Source organism: Lithobates pipiens, unplaced genomic scaffold, assembly GCF_037356315.1.
Source record: "Lithobates pipiens isolate NorthernLeopardFrog02 unplaced genomic scaffold, aLitPip1_a1.2 Scaffold_27, whole genome shotgun sequence".
NCBI lineage: Eukaryota > Metazoa > Chordata > Amphibia > Anura > Ranidae > Lithobates > Lithobates pipiens.
Genome location: NW_027507788.1, coordinates 61410111 through 61432215, shown reverse-complemented (window position 1 = coordinate 61432215; position 22105 = coordinate 61410111). Strand labels below are relative to the sequence as shown.

The 22105-nt window shown below is 46.0% G+C and overlaps 1 pseudogene; it reads left to right on the top strand.

Moving 5' to 3' along the window:
* The first annotated feature begins 15720 nt into the window (after positions 1-15720).
* LOC143934732 (5S ribosomal RNA) lies at positions 15721-15839 on the top strand (annotated as a pseudogene).
* The last annotated feature ends 6266 nt before the right edge of the window (positions 15840-22105 follow it).

Here is a 22105-nt window from a genome sequence, read left to right as displayed (position 1 = left end):
ACAGTTATATGGTGATCACTGGTGAAAGGGTTAACTAGGGGGCAATCAGGGGGCTTTATGCGGTAGTATATGGGGGTCCCTGGCGCTATAAAAAGCTGCGGCGAACCTAAATACCTACCTGCCTAACTAGCGTCACCTGTGACACTAATACAGTGATCAGAAAAACGATCGCTTATTAGGCTGGGTTCACACTGGAGCGATGTGGGAACGCCACGAATGCGCGGCGGGTTCCCGCATCACATGCCTCCCGGCGGCAGTTCACACTGCCCTATGCGAACTGCTGGGAGTGTCAGTGAAATGTTAATGACACCCCCAGATCAGTTCGCATATCGCAGTGCGATCTGCAAACTCGGATCGCATGGTGTGAACACCCATGCGATCCGATTCTGCTGCGGACCAAAAAAAGGGTCCCGTGCGAGTTTGCGGCGGGTGCGACACGAATTCAGCCATACTATCTGTATGGCTGAACTCGAATCGCACAGAGATCGGATGTGATTTGCACTGCAGTGCGGTGCGAATCACATCCGTTCTCATAAACTGCTGCAATGTGAACCCAGCCTTAGTGACACTGGCGACGGGGGGTGATCACGGGGTTAAACCTTTATTGGGGGGGTTAGGGGGGTACCTTAGAACTAAAGGGGGCTAACCCTAACTGCCCTAACAGTTATTACAGTCACAAATGACACCCGCCGGGTGATCAGGGGGTTAAACCTTTATTAGGTAATAAATGGCGGGTGCCCTGAAACTATAAAAAAATAACTAACCAACCAGCGTCACCTGTAACAGTTATATGGTGATCACTGGTGAAAGGGTTAACTAGGGGGCAATCAGGGGGCTTTATGCGGTAGTATATGGGGGTCCCTGGCGCTATAAAAAGTTGCGGCGAACCTAAATACCTACCTGCCTAACTAGCGTCACCTGTGACACTAATACAGCGATCAGAAAAATGATCGCTTATTAGGCTGGGTTCACAATGGAGCGATGCGTGAACGCCACGAATCCACGGCGGGTTCCCGCATCGCATGCCTCCCGGCGGCAGTTCACACTGCCCTATGCGAACTGCTGGGAGTGTCAGTGAAATGTTAATGACACCCCCAGATCAGTTCGCATATCGCAGTGCGATCTGCAAACTCGGATCGCATGGTGTGAACACCCATGCGATCCGATTATCTGTATGGCTGAACTCGAATCGCACAGAGATCGGATGTGATTTGCACTGCAGTGCGGTGCGAATCACATCCGTTCTCAAACCGCTGCAATGTGAACCCAGCCTTAGTGACACTGGCGACGGGGGGTGATCACGGGGTTAAACCTTTATTGGGGGGGGGTTAGGGGGGTACCTTAGAACTAAAGGGGGCTAACCCTAACTGCCCTAACAGTTATTACAGTCACAAATGACACCAATGCAAAAAAAAAAAAAAGCAATTGGTGTCACTGTAACTGGGGGGGCAGGGGTAATTGGGGGGGGTGATCGGGGGGTAAAGGGGGGGTGTGAGTGTGCCTGGCATGTTCTACTGTATGTGTGGTGTGTTGGTGCAACTCACCGAACCTCTCTCCTCGGTGCCGGAACGAAAAATACCGACACGGAGGAGAGAATACATCACTTCCTCTCCTGTGTTTACATTACAGGAGAGGAAGTGATGTCACGGAGGATTTCCATTCGTCGAGAGCGATCGCGAGGGGGTGGCCATGAATGAATGGCCGCCCCCTCATCCCGGATCGCTCTCGAAGGAATGCCGACCGCCGCAGGCACCGGGGGGGCCCCCCACCCGCGGGCAGGCAGGGACTTATATATACGCCCATATGCCTGCCCGTGCCATTCTGCCGACGTATATCGTCGTGCGGCGGTCGGCAAGTGGTTAACCATGATGACTCATTATATCATTTTAACTTTAGAAACATGACGTATCTGCTCCTGATGAGTGGTCCTGAACCACGAAACGCGTCGAGCTACCAGCCATTTTATATTCACCAACTTTATTGGACAACATATGAATTACTCCTTTAACAGAATTTTTGAGGTCCGAGATCGGGCAGGCATGATCGAGCAGTAATTGTTTACCTGATTTGACACTGGTGGTCCCTTGATTGTACCAAGCAACGATATCTGTACCATTGTTATTACTTGTTCTACCTATCTTGCCATTTGATATCATAGTCTGTATGTTTTCACTGTTTACCAGTGTCACTATTCATTCTAGATATTTTGTCAAGTATTAATAGGATATTGTTTTATACCATTGTTTTGTATATGAATTATTAAACCGCTTATTTATCCACCATTTTGTGTTGTCTTGCAAACCATGTGCTTCATTTAAAGTCCCAACTCCTTTTCTTTCAAATCGCTAGCAATTTGCCCGCGTGCTGAAAAATATATAGTCATAATGACAGGGATGGAAATACACGACCTTACCAGGCCGTAATTTCATTTAAAGTCCCAATTTTTTTCCCTCTCCCCCCTTTTTTTCTCATATTATTCTCTAGATTCTCTGCTAAAAAATATGTATAATATATAGGTATGTATAATAATGTATAATTTTCTAGCAAAAAATACGGATTTTAACTTGTAAACACCAAATGTCAAAAACAGGCTTAGCCATGAAAGGGTTAAGTATTACTGATCCATGGTGAAGTCCTCAGATCCGGATCCGCTTTTTCTGCAGAGATGTAGGACTGCAAACTGTTGTAGCTCAGCCTAGAGCATATACTGCGGACGTCAAGAAGAGGCTGGGGCCGGCGTGGAACAAACGTGACATCACAGGTCACGCGATCACTTCCAGGGGAGGACTTCCACACAAGAGAGAAAAGAAGCTGGATTAGCCAATTACATCCGGTTCCTCTCTCCCCTCTCTGTAGAGATCAGTGCAGTGCAAGTGGAGAGGGGGATAGATCAGTGGCAGCAGCGCTGTGGGCTGAATGTGTAGTGCCAACAGCGCTGATATGTGCCCATTCCAGCCATCCATCCATCCTCGGCATACCCACCCATGCTCAGCATACTCATCCATGCTCAGCCATCCATACTCAGCATACTCATCCATCCATGCTCACCCATCCATACTCAGCATATCCATTCAGCCATCCATTCTCAGCATACCCATCCATCCATGCTCACCCATCCATACTCGGCATACTCATTCATCCATCCTCAGCATACCCATCCGTACTCAGTATGCTCACCCATCCATACTCATCCATGCTCAGCCATCCATACTCCGCATGCTCAGCCATCCATCCATCTATCCTCAGCAATACTCATCCATCCATGCTCAGCCATCCCATCCACCCCACCATAATTAGCCATACTCAGAAATACCCAGCCATCCCATCTATACTCAGCCATGCTCAGCCATACCCAGCCATACTCAGTCATACCCAGCCATACCCAGCCACCCCATCCATACCCAGCCAATCCCATCTATACCCAGCCATACTCAGCCGTACCCAGCCATACTCATTCATGCTCAGTCATCCCATCTATACTCAGCCATCCCCATCCACGGCTCATCCATGCCACATCAGTTCTCATCCATGCCACTACAGTGCCTCACAAAATTGTTATAGGTAGTCAAATTAGATTTGAAACTTATGCCCCTAGGACACCTGATGGTGCTCCCTGCATGTTGGGCCTCTCTATGTGTCTACGCTATGGAAAAGTTTCACATATGTGGTATCGCCGTACTCAAGAGGAGTAGGAGAATCTATTTTGGGTTGTAATTTTTGGTATGTACATGCTATGTGTTAGAAACATTGTGTAAATTGACAACATTGTGTAAAAAAAAAAATCCACGGCTCATCCATGCCACATCAGTTCTCATCCATGCCACTACAGTGCCTCACAAAATTGTTATAGGTAGTCAAATTAGATTTGAAACTTATGCCCCTAGGACACCTGATGGTGTTCCCTGCATGTTGGGCCTCTCTATGTGTCCACACTATGGAAAAGTTTCACATATGTGGTATCGCCGTACTCAAGAGGAGTAGGAGAATCTATTTTGGGTTGTAATTTTTGGTATGTACATGCTATGTGTTAGAAACATTGTGTAAATTGACAACATTGTGTAAAAAAAAAAAAAAAGTTTTCATTTTCTTTAAACATTTTACAAAAACTTGTAGACAAAAATGACACGTTCAAAAGACTCATTATGCCTCATAGATTATACATTGGGGTGTTTTCTTTCCAAAATGGGGTCTTTTTTGTGGCATTTCCATTGTCCTGGTTCACCAGGGCCTTCAAAAGTGCAAGAGGTAGTCAAGAAATGATGTATGTAATTTATGCCCCAAGAACGCCTGATGGCGTTCCCTGCATGTTGGGCTTCTATATGTAGCCACGCTGTGTAAAAGTGGTATCGCAATACTCAGGAGGAATAGTAGAATCTGTTTTGGGGTGAAATTTGTACTATGCATATACTGTGTGTGAGAAATAACCTGAATATAACAATTTTGTGAAGAAAAAAAAAATCTTAATTTTGCAAAGAATTGGGGGAAAAAAATGACAACTTCAAAAAACTCACCATGCCTCTTACTAAATACCTTGGAATGTCTACTTTACAAAAAGGGATCATTTGAGGGGTATTTGTACTTTCCTGGCTTGTTAGGGTCTCAAGAAATAAGATTGGCTGTCAGTGCATCAGGTGTGATCAATTTCAGAGATTGGCACCATAGTTTGTGGACTCTATAACTTTCACAAAAACTAATTTGCAACATTTTATAACAGAAACTAAAAAAATATGAATTTTCGGTCTTTTCTCTTTTATAGCACAAAAAATAACATAGGCAGCAGTGATTAAATAAAACCAAAAGAAAGCTTTATTTGTGTGAAAAAAAGGGCAAAAATGTCATATAGGTACAGTGTTGCATGACTGAGTAATTGTCATTCAAAATGTGGGAGCACCGAAAGTTGAAAATTGGTCTGGTTAGGAAGGGAGTTTAAGTGCCCAGTGGGTAAGTGGTTAAGTATGTAAACAGTAAAAAAGGGAGAACAGACCATATTGGCCCTATAAAGAATGAGGAGGGATATCTGGCTACAGAGGATGGAGAGTTGGCGAAGCTATTGAATTTATTCTTCTCCTCAGTCTTCACAAGGGAATCCGGGTGGCTTCAGTATCCAAAACTGCAGTGTTTATCCTTATGACACATCACAGGGAGCACCCTCATGGCTAGCATAGGACAGAATTAGAATTAGACTTGGGAAACTTAACATTAATAAATCACCTGGACCGGATTGCTTGCACCCAAGGGTACTTAGGGAACTCAGTCAAGTAATTGCCAGACCATTGTTCCTAATTTTTACTTACAGTCTAATGACTGGAATGTTACCAGTGGATTGGAGAAAAGCCAATGTAGCGCCAATATTTAAAAAGGGCCCAAAATACATCTGTGGGAATTACAGACCAGTTAGCCTAACATCAATAGTATGCAAGCTCTTGGAGGGGATAGGGGATGATAATGGACTTTATACAAGATTTTAGTAATGAAAACTGTATCAGCAGTAATCAGCATGGGTTTATGAAGAATCGTTCCTGCCAAACCAATCCATTAAGCTTCTATGAGGACGTGAGTTGCCATCTCGATAAAGGAAGGCCAGTAGATGTGGTGTATCTGGATTTTGCAAAAGCATTTGACACAGTTCCCCATAAACGTTTACTGTACAAAGTAAGGTCCGTTGGCATGGACCATAGGGTGAGTACATGGATTGAAAACTGGCTACAAGGGCGAGTTCAGAGGGTGGCGATAAATGGGGAATACTCAGAATGGTCGGAAGTGGGTAGTGGGGTCCCCCTGGGTTCTGTGCTGGGACCATTCCTATTTAATTTGTTAATAAACAACCTAGAGGATGGGGTAAATAGTTCAATCTCTGTATTTGCAGATGATACTAAGTTAAGCAGGGCAATAACTTCTCTGCAGGATGTAGAAACTTTGAAAGAAGATCTGAAAAAATTTATGGGGTGGGCAACTACATGGCAAATGAGGTTTAATGTAGAAAAATGTAGACTAATGCATTTGGGTGGCAAAAATATAAATGCAATCTATACACTAGGGGGAGAACCTCTGGGGGAAATCTAGGATGGAAAAAGACCTGGGGGTCCTAGTAGATAATAGGCTCAGCAATGGCATGCAATGCCAAGCTTCTGCTAACAAAGCAAACAGAATATTGGCATGCGTTCAAAAAGGGATTAATTCTAGAGATAAAATGATAATTCTACCATGCTACAAGACTCTGGTTCGGCTGCACCTGGAATATGCTGTCCAGTTCTGGGCACAAGTCCTCAGGAAGGATGTACTGGAAATGGAGCAAGTACAAACAAAGGGCAACAAAGCTAATAAAGAGTCTGGAGGATATTAGTTATGAAGAAAGGTTGTGAGCATTGAACTTATTCTCTCTGGAGAAGAGACACTTGAGAGGGGATATGATTTCAACTTACAAATACCGTACTGGTGATCCCACAATAGGGATAAAACTTTTTCATGGAAGGGAGTTTAACAAGACATGTGGCCACTCATTAAAATGAGAAGAAAAGGAGTTTAACCTTAAACTATGTAGAGGGTTCTTTACTGTAAGAGCAGCAAGGATGAGGAATTCCCTTCCACAGGCAGTGGTCTCAGAGGGGGGCATCGGTAGTTTGAAAAAAATTAGATAAGCACCTGAACGACCACAACATACAGGGATATACAAAGTAATACTGACATATGATCACACACATAGGTTGGACTTGATGGACTTGTGTCTTTTTTCGGCCTTGCCTACTATGTAACTAATTACATGGAAAACCCCTGGTTCCAGGGGTTTTCTACAACCTGTTTAGTTCCTAAACTTAAAAAAGGGCATCAGCGTCATGCTGGATCTTAAAGCCGTATATGCCACTAGATGTCCTCAGTGATTATAGAGCTACATTAAGGCCTCATGCACATTGGACATTATAAAAACCACAGAAGCTTTAGCTCTAGAATGCTGTGTTAAAAACACAAGTTTTGCATTAGCGTTTTTCAGAAAAGCTATACTCCCACGAAAGCTTATGATTCAAAAATGCTCATAAATGTCAAATATATGCGTTTTTCACCTTTTTTTGCAGGGTACAGCTGAAAAACTCTTCTTCAAACACACTAGTCCTGGGTTTTGTTTTCAAGACAGAAAACACCCCTGCCAAAAAACACTGATAAAAGCCTATGTGTGCATGGGCACATAGGATAACATTCTGGGGAGTTTACTGTCTTCAGAAAAAACACCTGCAGCCAAAAACAGCAGCTGTAAAAACATCCAGTGAGGCCTAAAAACTCTAGGCACAGAGCTTTTTTTTTTCTTTCTCGTAATTTCTGGTATGGGCCACGTTTGCATCGCTTCTCTTTACACTAACATTTCGACTTTTCTTCATGCTGTACTTCTAGCCCACTGAAAATATGACAGCTGCAGCTCTGACTGAATCCCTAATGTTGTTTATCCACCCCTTCTCCTCTTGGCTGTTCACAGAAAGCTGTGTTTTTTAATGAACCGTTCAAAGAATACACAGCATTGTATTCTTGCTTATGGGTTAAGGCCTCTAGAAGGGATCCTGGCTCTATGCAAACAAATCTCCTACTTCTAGAGTATTTGAAGCTCATGCCTACAGCCTACTACATGAGATCCCATCTCATTTCCCATATTCATTTCATGTCAGTGAACATGACGGCCCTTTGGTTAAAGTGTTGGGCATGCAAAAACCATCTGCTTTACATACCTTTTGAGGGAAAGCGTCTCTTTGGAGATGCTCATCAAAGATGTCACCTGGGAGTGAGTACACATCTGCCTCAGGAGAAGATGCCTAGGGCTGGATCTAGGAAGACTTATTCTTCCTTGAAGGCTAGGAAGAGTTACATACTTACATAGTTGATGAGGTTGAAAAAAGACAAATGTCCAACTTGTGTGTGTGTTTTTATGTCAGTATTACATTGTATATCCCTGTATGTTATGGTTGCTCAGGTGCCTATCTAATAGTTTTGTTAAATTATCTATGCTCCCTGCTGAAACCACTGCCTGTGGAAGAGAATTCCACATCCTTACCACTCTTATGGTAAAGAGCCCTCTACGCAGTTTAAAGTTAAACGGCTTCTCTTTTAATTTTAATGAATGCCCGCGTGTCTTTTTATATTCCCTTTCCCAGAAGAGTTTTATCCCTTTTGTGGGGTCACCAGTACGGTATTTGTACATTGAAATCATATCCCCTCCCAAGCGTCTCATCTCCAGAGAGAATACGTTCAGTGCTTGCAGACTTTCCCCGTAGCTGAGATCCTCCAGCCCCTTAATTGGCTTTGTTGCCCTTCTCTGGACTCTCTTCGGTTCCAGCACATCCTTCCTGAGGATTGGTGCCCAGAACTGGACGGCATACTCCAGGTGCAGAATTTTGTAGAGTGGGAGAATTATCGTTTTATCTCTGGAGTCAAACCCCTTTTTAACTCATGCTAAAATTATGTTGGCTTTGCTTGCAGTGGCTTGGCATTGCATGCCATTGCTAAGTCTGTCGTCTTCTAGGACCCCCAGGTCCTTTTCCATCCTAGATTCCCCCAGAGGATCACCCCCTAGTGGGTAGATTGCATTCATGTTTTTGCTACCCATATGCATTATTTGAAATTTTTCTACATTGAACCTCATTTGTGATGTAGTTGCCCACCCCCTTAATTTGCTCAGATCTTCTTGCAAGTTTTCCACATCTAGTTCTTTACTAGAGTTTGTTAGTCCCAGGCCTCAACTTCCAAAGCCAAGTCTAAGACTGGAACCCATTCCATCCAGAAACCCTGGACCTCCAAATCACCCAAAACATCTAATAAATCTTCTGAAAATATGAGGGGTACCCCCACTTTTCTAAGCGAGAGCAAGTCTTTTAGCCTTTGTGGAAATTTTAATAGCTTTCATATTAGATGCTTAGTGCAGGAGGTGACTACAAGCTAAAATTCCACTCTAAGCCTTCTCCCTGGTTCACCTCTTGCAACATGCATGTATCACCACATAGATTAGAAAATTTCCATGCAGCCTTTATGGGTCTTTTGGAACACCCTCAGTACTTGGTTTCAGGGGTTTTACTCCAACCTGTTCAGTTCCCAAACTAAAAAGGGGCATCAGCCTCATGCTGGATCTTAAAGATGAATCTTTGTGCCCTGAAATTTTGTATGGAATCCATCAGGTCTACCATAGCCTCGCTCCAATGGGGATACTTTCTGACCCCTATGGACATCAAAAATCCATATTTGCAGGTCTCCATTTTTCCAGTGCATCAGCATTTTTTAAATTTTAATGTGGGTCCCTAAAACTTCCAGTTTGTGGCCCTGCCATTCCTCCTATTTTCTGCAACCTAGGTGTTCACCAAGGTGCTGGCCAGGGGTGGCCCACCCATTAAGGGCCCCCGGGCACCACCCTCCTATCCTTGACATCCCCTATATGCATAATGGATAGATTAATCTATCCACTGTCGCTGTGGCTGTCCCCTATTCATGTATCCGTCCCCTTTTGAGTCACCGGGCATGTGAATTACAGTAGCCAGGTTTTTTTTTGAAGCACTGATTAGAGCCATATGCTCTAATAGGCTTCAAAATAGGGTGGACTCGGGATGCAGAGCATTGCATCTGGAGCCCACCCAGGTGTGTTGCAACAGTGAATGAAAATTCGCTGTTGCAACACTGATCATCCTCTTGGTCAATCGAGAAGCAGGTATGAAACTTGTATCCCAACTGGCCAAAATGTCTGGCGATCCTATTGGATGCCTAGCGCTGGGAAAAGGAAAGAGGAGACACCGCAGAAGCTGCTCCAGGAGAGGACATAGGAGCAGCTTTCCCCGAGCCTGCCACGCTCTCACCGCCTGCATGCAAGGTAAGGACAATCCTACCAGCTGCCACTGGTGCTGGCACTTATTTTAGCCTTATTACACTCCCAGCTATCATAACTGTGGGATATCTAGAAGACCTGTTCAGGGAGCAGTTGGCACAGGTCTGGGCCAATAATGTAGCTTAAACTGTCCAGATCTTGCAAATATTTGGTTGATTCCTAAACCTTCAGAAGTCAATGCTGAAACCAACTGTTTGGAATACCCTGGTCTCATCGTAAATAAAGCTGAGGCCAGAGATTTTCTACGTTAGGAGTTTTAAACTCTCTGCTCCTAGACTTTTCGGTCCCAGAGTTGCTAATCCCTTCAATTCTGACTTAAAGTTTCTTTGGCTGATGGTAGCCGCTTTCGAGGTAGTCTCATTTCCAGTTCCACCCCAGACACTTACAACTCAATATCCTGCCATCAAGACTAAGGTCTAGTTGATCTAGACCTTAGTTAGACCGATTTGCCTGACACCGAAGACCAGGTTGTCAATGGTTTGTTGGCTCAATCATGCTCTGGAGTTAGTGAAAGTCCTTTTGTCCAGTCTCATGAAAGATTCTCATGCTGGATGATAGCCTTGCAGGCTGGGGAGGAGTCCTAGACACCTTAGACCTTCATGCAAATAGTTGTCCCTGTAAAGCTGGACACCCTGACAAAGGTTTATCCAATCAGGATTCAGTCAGATACTTCCACAGCAGTAGTGCTCATCAACATTCAGGGAGGAATCAGAAATCCTGTTGCACCAAGAGAGGTGGAAAGGATCCTGTTCTGGGCAGAACGCCATGTTCTAGCCTTGTCGGTCATTTACATTTGAGGTATGGAGAGTTGGCAGACAGACTACCTCAGTCGGCTGCGCCTGGACCCAGGGGGGCGGTCCCTACACTCAGAGGTCTTCCAGAACCTGGGTCACAGGTGGGGGGCCACCAGAGGTCTCCTGCTGATAGAAATGTTATCCCAATTGCCCAAATAATTGTTAAAAATTCCATCTGCTTTCTGCACAGTGCTTTTTATTGAATAAAGATTTTTGCATCAAGAGCTTGGAGTGCCACCAACCTGACAATTGTTTGGTCTATAGATAGAAACAACAGTTCTTTAGAGCAATTAGAAATGTTTGTTTTGCAGAGGGGACAGAGACTATGATTGATCAGAGATTTAGCACTGTGCTGAAACTCCAGTATGGGCTCAATGAGCAATGTCTCTAGTGAGGTCATGAGCAGTGAGGAGGTCCTGGAGGGGAAAATAGAGATTATGTGCGTTTGGAGAAGGGATGCTGGAGAAAGACAAATGTGCATGTGTGATGTGTTGGGACATCATTGAGAAAACCATTCCATTGTAGCTCTGGCTGTATGTTTAGGGTTATTGTCCTGCTGGAAGGTAAACCTCTGCAGTCTTAGGTCTTTTGCAGACTCAAACAGGTTTTCGCCTAAGATTTCCCTGTATTTGTCTCCATCCATCTTCCCACCACTCTGACCAGCTTCCCTATCCCTACTGAAGAAAAGCATCCCCACAACATGATGCTGCCACCACCATGTTTAACTGTAAGGATGGTGTGTTCAGGGTGATATGCAGTGTTAGTTTCTTATCGTACATCACGGGACACAAAGCCATAGTAGTTACTATGTGGGTTATAGGCCACCTTCAGGTGATGGACACTGGCATGTCCTCAATTAAAAACTGCACTCCCTATATACCCCCTCCCACTGCTGGGAGTACCTCTATTTTTCACCAATGTCTAAGGTGTTGGTCACGAGTAAAGATGTGCTGTGCTGAGCTCCATTGGAGCAATCCTTGCTGGGGCTAGCCATGCTGACTGGATCCATTCAAAGTGTCTATTTTGGTCAGATTGAATGGTGCCCGGGCTTTGTATCTGAAGAAACAAGGTTTTTGCCTGTGAATGCTTCTGTTTTTAGAGAGCTGGACCATGGGATCCAGTACTTTTTGGTAGTAAGGTCATCACTGGGGGCTGTATTGAGCACTCACCGCCTCATGCTGGAAACAGCACTGTGTCAGCCGAAATGGTTCCTCCTCCAGCTGAATGACAGATCCTCCAAGAAGCTTAAGGGGGGGGGGGGGGGGGTTGTCGCCCTGCTTATCGCCCCTATGCTGATACTCTCCCCCTCATGGGGTAAAAGCGCTTGGATTCGGGGCGTGGCCTGGACCGGCATGGTGTGAGGAGTGCTAAACTCCGTTTGTACATATCCTGGGGCTAATTTTGCTACAAACTTCAACACCTGGCTCACCAAAGCCCTACACCGCTGAGGAACATGTCTCCTCCGAAAAGAGCGGCAGACGCAGCTGCTAAATTGGCTAAGTTCCGACTTCAGGGGAAAGGGGCCATGGCGGAAAATGGTGCAGAGTCCCCTCCAGCAAAGTCCTCGGCCACGGAAGACACTGCACGTGTTCTGGAAACCATCTCGGATTGCAAAAGTACCCTGACCTGCAAACTCGAGGAGGTGAATATCGACGTGTCCCTGATCCGCCAGGACCTGCAGAAGCTCAGGGATCGTGTAACTGAGACGGGGGCACGCATTAGCCAGGTGGAGGACAAGGTCCCGCCATTGCAAGTAACAACCGAGCAGCTGCAACACCAACTTAGCGCAGTCCTGGCTAAACAAGATGACATGGAGAATTGCCTCCGACGATGCAAGTTTGCGATTCGTGGGTCTGCCGGAGGGTACGGAGGGTCCCGATCCCCCCCCTGTTCCTGGAAAACCTCCTAATTACTACGTTCAGGAGAGCCGAATTTTGCACCTCATTTGTAGTTGAGCGTGCCCACAGGCTGGCTGGTAGACTCCCTCCTCAAGGTGCACCTCCCCGGACATTTATAGCCAAGCTGCTGAATTTCCATGACCGGGACGCAGTCCTCCGCCTCACCAGGCTGAAAGGCAATATCCCCTTCCAAAATGGAGAGGTCAGGGTCTTCCCCGACTTCTCTGCTGAGGTCCAGAAGAAAAGGGCGCAATTCACCGAAGCAAAGCGGCAATTGAGTATCAGCCGGTACCCCGACGCTATTCTTTTCCCAGCCCGTCTCTGGGTTACGGGTGAAGATAGAGCACACTTCTTCGATACACCAGAGGCCGTCTTTGCCTGCCTGGAGGCCAAAGTGGATCAGCTCGGGATCCTGCCTGAAGGCACAGTGCGCTGGCATGGATTCGTGGCCGGATGGGTGGGAGATAGAGGCCGGGCAGATAGTCTACAACTCTCATGACTCCCGGATTACTCCTATGATAAGGTACTGTGTCCCACACCCCCCCGCCATGCCTCGTAACACTGCTGGATGTGTCCTCTTCACTCCAGCACCCTTCAGCCTATTGTCTCCCCCCTCAGATGCCTGCTTTCCTTTCACTGCTCCTCCTGCCACAGGAAGACACAACAGGTATTTAGCCCACCATTACTCTCTCTTATGGGCAAGCTACCCCCTGCCGTGACGCCCGGGACAGGAACTCTATACCCCATATCCTTTTACTTTCCCCATCGGTGTTATCCTGGAGGTCCACAACTGGGGGTCTCACTCCCTGCACCACTGCTTGTTTCACAGTGACTAATCGCTCCCCTAGTCACAGGAACTCTAATAAGCCCTGCTTTTTGCAATTTAAACTGTAATGGTTGCCACTTGGCACAAGTACTGTTTCCCTGGACTGCCTGGTTCCCGCGGCTGCCCCCCGGTGTTCCCTCGGGGCGTTGCATGACCGGGCAAGACAGTGTGTTAGTGCATAAGTTATTATGTTTTCGTTTTTGTTGTTGGTTAATAGTTATACGTGTAGTATATAATGAGAAAACTCCCAGAACCTGGTTTGAACTTGATGGGATGCTTATCAGACAATTCACTGGGGCCATGTGGGTGTCTTTGGCGTTCGGACCCCGGGGGATTGCAGTGTGCGGCTCGGTCCCTGCTGCTCTGGGTGCCTGGACGACACCTCGCATGCTGCCCCTGATGGGATGGGCTGTGGGGGTCGCCTGGGGGCTTGGAGTATCGGGGGCACAGACAGACATCTGTTATCCCGATGCCCACAATTAAATGCATTACACGGAATGTGACGGGTATTAGGGCCAAACCAAAGAGAAACACAGCCCTATCACACCTTAAAGCGCAAAAAGCAGACATCATGGTCTTGGTGGAGACGCACCTCACGGGCCAGCTGCTGCTGTCCATAAAGAAACCATGGGTGGGGTGGGTGTATCGGGCCCCCCATACCGCCAACTCTAGAGGAGTAGCAATCCTGGTGGCCAAAACAGTGCAATTTATTTTGTTGGCTTTAAGATCTGATCCACAGGGTCGTTTCCTATTTTTACACACTAAAATAAATGGTCTAGAGCAGTGATGGCGAACCTTAGCACCCATGATGTTTTGGAGCTACATTTCCCATGATGCTCAAGGACTCTGCAGTGTGGTTGAGCATCATGGGACATGTAGTTCCAAAACATCTGGAGTGCCAAGGTTCGCCATCACTGGTCTAGAGCTACTTCTCCTGGCAGTATATATACCTCCCCCATTCCAGCTCAATGTGCTCACGGAGGGTCTTTCCTTCATGGCCCAATTTCCCACCGTCCCCGCAGTCTGGCTAGGAGATTTTAATAATGTAGTAGACAGGGACATGGACAAACTGACTGCGACTCCCCCGGACGCCTCCTCTCACTCGCTCACTAGATTCGGTAAGCTCCTAACTGAAATGTCCCTGGTTGATACATGGAGACACAGACATCCCCAGACCAAGGCGTTCTCGTGCTTCTCGGAATCACACAATACTATGTCACAAATTGACTTCATATTGCTCTCCCGGGCTCTCCTTCCAATACTGGGGGAGGTGGGTTTTCCCCCCGCGTGCTCTCTGATCACGCTCCTTACTGGGCTGAACTGGTGCTGGACTCCCCTCCCTCATCCTATGCCTGGAAACTTAATCCTCTTTGGCTATCGGTGGTCCCAGACATAGCAGAACTCTGTACTGAATGGGATTTATTTTTCCGGACCAACAGATACACGGCCCCCTTTGAGGTAGTCTGGGACTCATTTAAATCTCATGCCCAAATGATCTTAACCCACCGTATTGCTAGATATAGGAAAACCTCCTCCCGGGCGATCATACTAGCTGAACAGTCCCTTGCAGAGGTTGAGGCGGAATTCTCCAACAACCCATCCCCCTCCAATGCTGACCCCTTACTACTTACCCTTTACTACAGGCCCGCCTAGTAAATAACCTTCATTTTGAAAAAACGGAGACCAAAAATATTGTACACTAAACAGAGGCTGTATGAGTGTGGGGAGAGTGCGGGACGCCTCTTAGCCTACCTAGCCCACATGGAGCACAAGCCGCCGACGGTGGTTTCCCTCCATACAACCAATTCTTTGTAAGACCCCTTTCACACCAGGGCGTTTTGCAGGCGCTATAGCGTTAGAAATAGCGCCCGCAATCCGCCCTAAAAATGCTGCACCATTGTCTGTAGTGTAAAAGCCCGAGGGCTTTCACACTGCAGCGGTGCGCTGGCAGGACGTCAGGGAAAAGTCCTGCCAGCAGCTTCTTTGGAGCGGTGAAGGAGTGGTGTGTTTACTGCTCCTCCACCGCTGCTCCCCATTGAAATCAATGGGGCAGCGCTGTAATACCGCTGGCAAAACGCTGCTATTGCGGCGTATTGCTGGCGGTTTTAACCCTTTCTCGGCCGCTAGCGGGGGGTAAAAGCACCCTGCTAGCGGCCGAAATGCACCGCAAATCCGGCGATAAAACGCTATGGGCGGTGTGGTGTGAAAGGGGTCTAAACAAAAAACTGACTTGTGCAGTAGACAATGCTCATATGCTAAAGGGTCCAATAGATAAGAAGTTGGAGTTCCTTTATATATATATATAATTTCACCCGCTGGTTCAGTCGTTCAAACCTGCGCTGGTGTTCAGAGGCCTATGGCCACAATACCCTGAAAGTGCCCAATCTCATCTGATCTTGGAGCCTAAGCAGGGTCAGGCCTAGTTAGTACCTGCATGGGAGATCGCCTGGGAATTCTATGTGCCATAGCGTTCTAGGAACAGTTTATATAGGTATTCCTGATCAGCAGGCCCAGGGTTTGGCCGGAATATCAGAAGCGTTCTGTTTTACAGTTATTGCTATGAAAGATTATTCTATTCTCCAGACCTCACAGCTCATGCTAAGGCTGGTACATGTGCATAGAATCCTATGGTTGAAAATGGTCAGCAGAAGTGCCATACAAAAAGTTCTTGTCCAGTTTCCCTTTTTATGGGGAACGGTTATTTGGAGAAAATCTGGATAAGTCTATCCAAAGTATTTTTCTTTTAAATGTGCTTCTTTTCCAGTGAAAGGGACATCTGCCTCCAGGCAGTCAAAACAGCCTCCACCGCCAGCATTCAAGAGGTAAACCTCAGGGACAGTCCCAGGGTCAAAAGAGAACCTGGGGGAGGTAACCCACAAAACTGAATACTAAAGCCTTATGAAAGGGTGCCTCCACTCACTCTAGTGGGGGTGAAGGCTTCTACAGCTTCCAAGGGTCTGGCAGGAACAATGTCAGAGTTCCTGTCTCCTCGTTTTCTTAGATCAAAACATTCCCAGAGATCCAGTGAAAAGAAGTCTCTCTTTCTAGCTTGGATCATCATCTTTTGTCTCAAAGAGTGATATCGGTGGTCCCCTTGGTAGAGCATGGATTAGGGTTTTTTTCAAAACTTTTTTTACGGTTCCAAAACTGTACGGGATGTCAGACCCATTTTGGATCTCAAAGATCTAAACAGAGTTTGAATATCCATATTTTTCGCATGGAGTCAATCCAATCAGTAGTCTCCATCCTACAAGGGGGAGAACTTCTGGCATCAATCAACACCAAGAATGCTTTTTTCCATGTGCCATTTTTCTCCGCTCACCAGAAATTTATGCTTCAAGGTAGAAAATCTTCATTTTCAGTTTGTAGCTGTGCCTTTACTCCACTTCAAGTGTTTACAAAGGTCCTGGCTCCTTCTTTAGCCAGGTTAATGGCTGAAGGTATAACAATACTAGCCTACTTAGATCTTCTCTTCATAGATCAATTTTAGGGCTGCACCGAATGGGTTTTTTGGTGCCGAAACCGATACCGAAAATGAAAAATACACTAGGCCAAAAACCAAAACCGATACCAAAAATGACCGATACCGAAACTTATTTAAAAAATAAATATATATTGTACAGGAGATGGTCAGAGACTGGGGATAGATGGTTAGAGACTGGTTACATGGTACAGGAGATGGTCAGAGACTGGGGACATGGTACAGGAGATGGTCAGAGACTGGGGACATGGTACAGAAGATGTTTAGAGACTGGTTACATGGTACAGGAGATGGTCAGAGACTGGGGACATGGTACAAAAGATGGTCAGAGACTGGGGACGTGGTACAGAAGATGGTCAGAGACTGGGGACATGGTACAGGAGATGGTCAGAGACTGCAAACATGTTACAAGAGGTCAATGCAGCCTCACCAGTGCCCATCACATGCAGCCTGCCTGTGTCCCTATTGCAGCCTGTGTCCCCATTGCAGCCAGCCAGTGTCCCTATTGCAGCCAGCCAGTGTCCCTATTGCAGCCAGCCTGTGTCCTCATTGCAGCCAGCCTGTGCAGGTGAAGAGAGAGGAGAGCTGCCACTGCCTGGTTGAATAGAGCGCCGGAAACATCACAGCTTTCATTTCAATAGCTGGGTGTTTACCACCGCGCACCATCACAGCCCCTCCTCTTTGTCTGGACGCGTTGATAGACAGATCCCCCGTCCAATCCTGGGACCGGTGATCTGTCTATCAAAGTTCCCCGCACGGGGGGGGGGTTTGTGATGGTGTGCGGCGGGAAAAACACAGCTACTAAAATGAAAGCTGTGATGTTCCCGGCGCTCTAATCAACCAAGCAGTGGCAGCTCTCCTCTTTTTTTTTCTGTGCTATAGGACACCCCCATGATGGGCGTCCCCGTCCCATTTTCAGCTACATTATCTGCCATTTTCTCTTTCAGCAAATTGCAGAAAAGGCAATTTTTGGCCGATATGTTTCGGTGGCTGAAATTTCGGTGTATCCCTAATCAATTTGGTAGCTTGCTTAATCCAAACTTTGGTCACTGCAGTTAGCTACCTGGAATACCTAGGTTGGATTCTCATACTAGAAAAATCCTCTTTAAACCCATCAAGGAGATTGCAGTACCTGGGACTGATCATTGATGATCATCAGCTCAGAAGAGGATGTTTTTTTCCCCAGGAAAGGATCAGTTCCATAAGGGAAGGGGGCAGAGGGCAGCACAGGCACCATTTGAGGTCAGCACTATGGTGTAGTGGTTAGCACTCTCACCTAGCAGTAAAAAGGGTCGTTGGTTCGAATCCCAACCACGACACTACCTGCCTGGAGTTTACATGTTCTCCCTGTGCCTGCGTGGGTTTCCTCCGGGTACTCCGGTTTCCTCCCACACTCCAAAGACATGTAGGTAGGTTAATTGGCCTCTGTCCAAAATTGGCCCTAGTATATGAATGGGGACCTTGGATTGTGGGCTCCTTGAGGGTAGGGACCAATGTGAGTGTGCAATGTACATGGATAGGGGTAGACATTCACTCAGGTTGAACTGGATGGACTAGTGTCTTTATTCAACCTTACTAACTATGAAACTATGGAACTGATTAAGTTACTCAAGTCAAAGAAGAATCCTTCTATTTGGCTTTGCATGAATATGTTGGGAAAGATGGTGGCTTCTTTTGAGGCCGTTCCTTATGTGCAGTTCCATTTAAGACTGCTGCAAAACAGTATCCTGTCAACTGGGAACAAGAAGGCCCAAGCTTTGGGGTTCCTAATGCGTTTATCCCCCAAGGTGCGTCAAGAGCCCCAATTGGTAGTTGACATCCAAGAATCTTCAAAAAGAAGAATCCTTTCTACCAGTTACCTGGAAGGTGGTAACAGACACTAGCCTTCTGGGCTGAGGAGCAGTCTTGGAAGAAGCATCCGTCCTAAGGAAATGGTCCAAATCAGTGATGACCTTGTCCATCAATATTCTAAAGATTCGGGCAGTACGCCTGGTCCTCGAGGCCTGATTGCTCAAACTATGGAATTGTCCTATCAGGATCCAATCTGACAGTGCCACAGCTGTGGCTTTTATCATTCACCAAGGGGGCACGAGAAGTCATGCGGCCCAGGGAGAGGTGAATCATATTCTATCTTGGCAGAAAACAACATTCCTTGCCATTTTACAAATTTCATTCTAGGAATAGGAATTGACAGGAGGACTACTTGAAGTCACCAACAGTTGTTCCTGGAAGAATGGTCCATTTACCCTGACATGTTTCTGTTGATATACCAGAAGATGGGGAGTTCCAGATGTGGAACTTTGTGTCAAGGACAAGGGATCCATTGGCATATAAAACGGGTGCCTTGATTTTTTCTGTGGGATCAGTTTTTTACTGATCTGTGCATTCCCTCCTGTTCTGCTGCTTTAGCACCTTCTTCACAGGATCAAGCAAGAAGGGAAGGAGGTGATTCTTGTGGCCCCCGGAGATCTTGGTTTGCCGAGATTGTAAAGATGGTGTTGGGGGACCCTTGGACCCTACCACTATGCCAAGACCTTCTCTCGCAAGGTCTGGCATTCCATCCTACCTTACAAACGCTAAATTTAGCGGTTTGGCTATTGAGACCCACATTCTGAAAGATCGTGGACAATTAGCCTCAGTAGTTCTACTTTGGTAAATGCTAGGAAGCCGGCCTCCAGAGTCAAGAATCTGAAAGGCATATGTCTCCTGGTGTAGATCCAGGGGTTGGCACCCCAGGAAATATGTCATAGGTAGGATCCTTGAATTCCTACAGATGGGATTAGAATTGAAGCTGGCCTTGAGTACTATTGATGGCCAGATATCGGCCTTATCTGTCTTTCTTTTCATCAACCATTTGCTTCTCTCTCTCTGGTTCATAACTTTATTCAGGTGGTAATGCGGATTAATCCTCCAGTTTGGTCACAGCTGAACCTTGGGACTTAATTTTAGTACTGTCGGCTTATAGAAGCAGTCTTTCTTTTAAGGAGCCATATTGATTGCTCATAAGGATGAGGCTGTATTGCAGCCTCATCCTGAATTTGTACCGAAGGTAGTATCAGGTTTTCATTTAAACCAGGATATTGTTCTGCCTTCATTTTTTTCCAGAACTTCGTTTCTGTGGAAGAAAAGTCACTACATTTTCTTGATGTGATGAGAGCTGTCAGGGTCTCTTAACCACTTGCCTACTGGGCACTTAAACCCCCCCCCCCCCCTCGTGCCCAGACCAATTTTAAGCTTTCGGTGCTCTCACACTTTGAATGACAATTACTCAGTCATATAACACTGTACCCAAATGAATTTTTTGTCCTTATTTTTCCCACAAATAGAGCTTTCTTTTGGTGGTATTTGATCACCTCTGGGTTTTTTATTTTTTGCGCTATAAATGAAAAAAGACCAAAAATTTGGAAAATAAATACATTTTTCTTTGTTTCTGTGTTAACATTTTGCTAATTATAATTTTTTCTTCATACATTTTGGCCACAATTTATACTGCTACATATCTTTGGTATAAATAACCCAAATTAGTGGATATTATTTGGTCTTTGTGAAAGTTAGAGAGTCTACAAGCTGTGATGCAAATCATACAAAATTTATCACATCTGATGTACTGGCGGCCTATCTCATTCTTGCAACCCGGACAAGCCAGGAAAGTACAAATGACCCCAAAATGACCCCTTTTTTGAAAGTAGACATTCCAAGGTATTTAGTAAGAGGAATGGTGAGCTTTTTGATGTTGTCATTTTTTCACACAATTCTTTGCAAAATGAAGATTTATTATTTAATTTTTTTTCCACAAAATTGTCATTGTAATATGTTATTTCTCTCACTTGGCATGGGTATACCACAAATAATGCCCCAAAATAAATTCTGCTACTCCTCCTGAGTATTACGATACCACATGTGTGGGACTTTTCCACAGCCTAGCCACTTAGAAAGGGCCAACATGCAGGTAGCGCCATCACATGTTCTAGGAGCATAAATTACACATCTAACTTGTTGACTACCTATTACACTTTTGAAGGCCCTGGAGCACCAGGACAATGACACATGACACCAACGTGGCACTGATACATGGCACTAATGACAGATGCCACTAATACGTGGCACTGATGACATGTGACACTGATGACAGATGGCACTTATACGTGGGACTGATGACACATGGCACTAATATGTGGCACTGATGACAGATGGCACTAATACGTGGCACTGATGACACGTTACACTGATGACAGATGGCACTGATACCTGGCATTGATGACACATGACACTGATAACAGATGGAACGTGACACTGACAGGTGGCACTGATGACAGATGGCACTGATACGTGGCACTGATGAAAGATGGCACTAATATGTGGCACTGATGACACGTGACACTGATATGGCACTGATGACAGATGGCACTGATGACAGATGGCACTATGTGGCATTGATGACAGGTGGCACTTATACGTGGCACTGGGGACAGGTGGCACTGGGAACAGATGGCACTGATGAAAGGTGGCACTGGGGACAGATGGCACTGATGACAGGTGGCACTGGGGGCAGATGGCACTGGGAACAGATGGCACTGATGAAAGGTGGCACTGGGGACAGATGGCACTGATGACAGGTGGCACTGGGGGCAGATGGCACTGACAGGTGGCAGTGGGGACAGATGGGCACTTTATTTTCAGTTTTTTATTTATTTATTTACACTAACCGCTGCAACTCTCAGCGGTTCATCTCTCCCTCCTCACACGCTGTCTCCATTTACATATGAGATCACCTCTCATTGGACACACCGATCGTGCTGTAAACGGCCACTGTGATTGGCCATTTACAGCGATTTGTGACTGGCTGTGTCCAAGGGACATGGCCAGCACATAACTTCCCTGATGCGTGCCCGCGGCGGCACGCAGAGGGGAACTAAACAGGCCTATAACCCACATAGTAATTAGTATAGTATAGTAGTTTAAAACTACGGTAAATCGGCGCTAACTATAGCGCCGCTTTACCACCGATGCCCACAATGCTCCAGTCTGAAAGTGGCCTTAGAGCCGTTGTTTTTTTTGGGAAAGCCTAGAGAGCTGAGAAAATTGGTCAGCAGGTTAGGCAGGGTAATTTGAAGATAGTGATGTACATGTGGCTATCATCAGCAAAAAAGGCACATTTATGCTCCTGTTGTCCACAACATATACAATGAATATTAGGGTGGGATCGAATTGCCATAGCTAAGAGTTTAATTGCTGACACAAATAGAAATAGGGAGA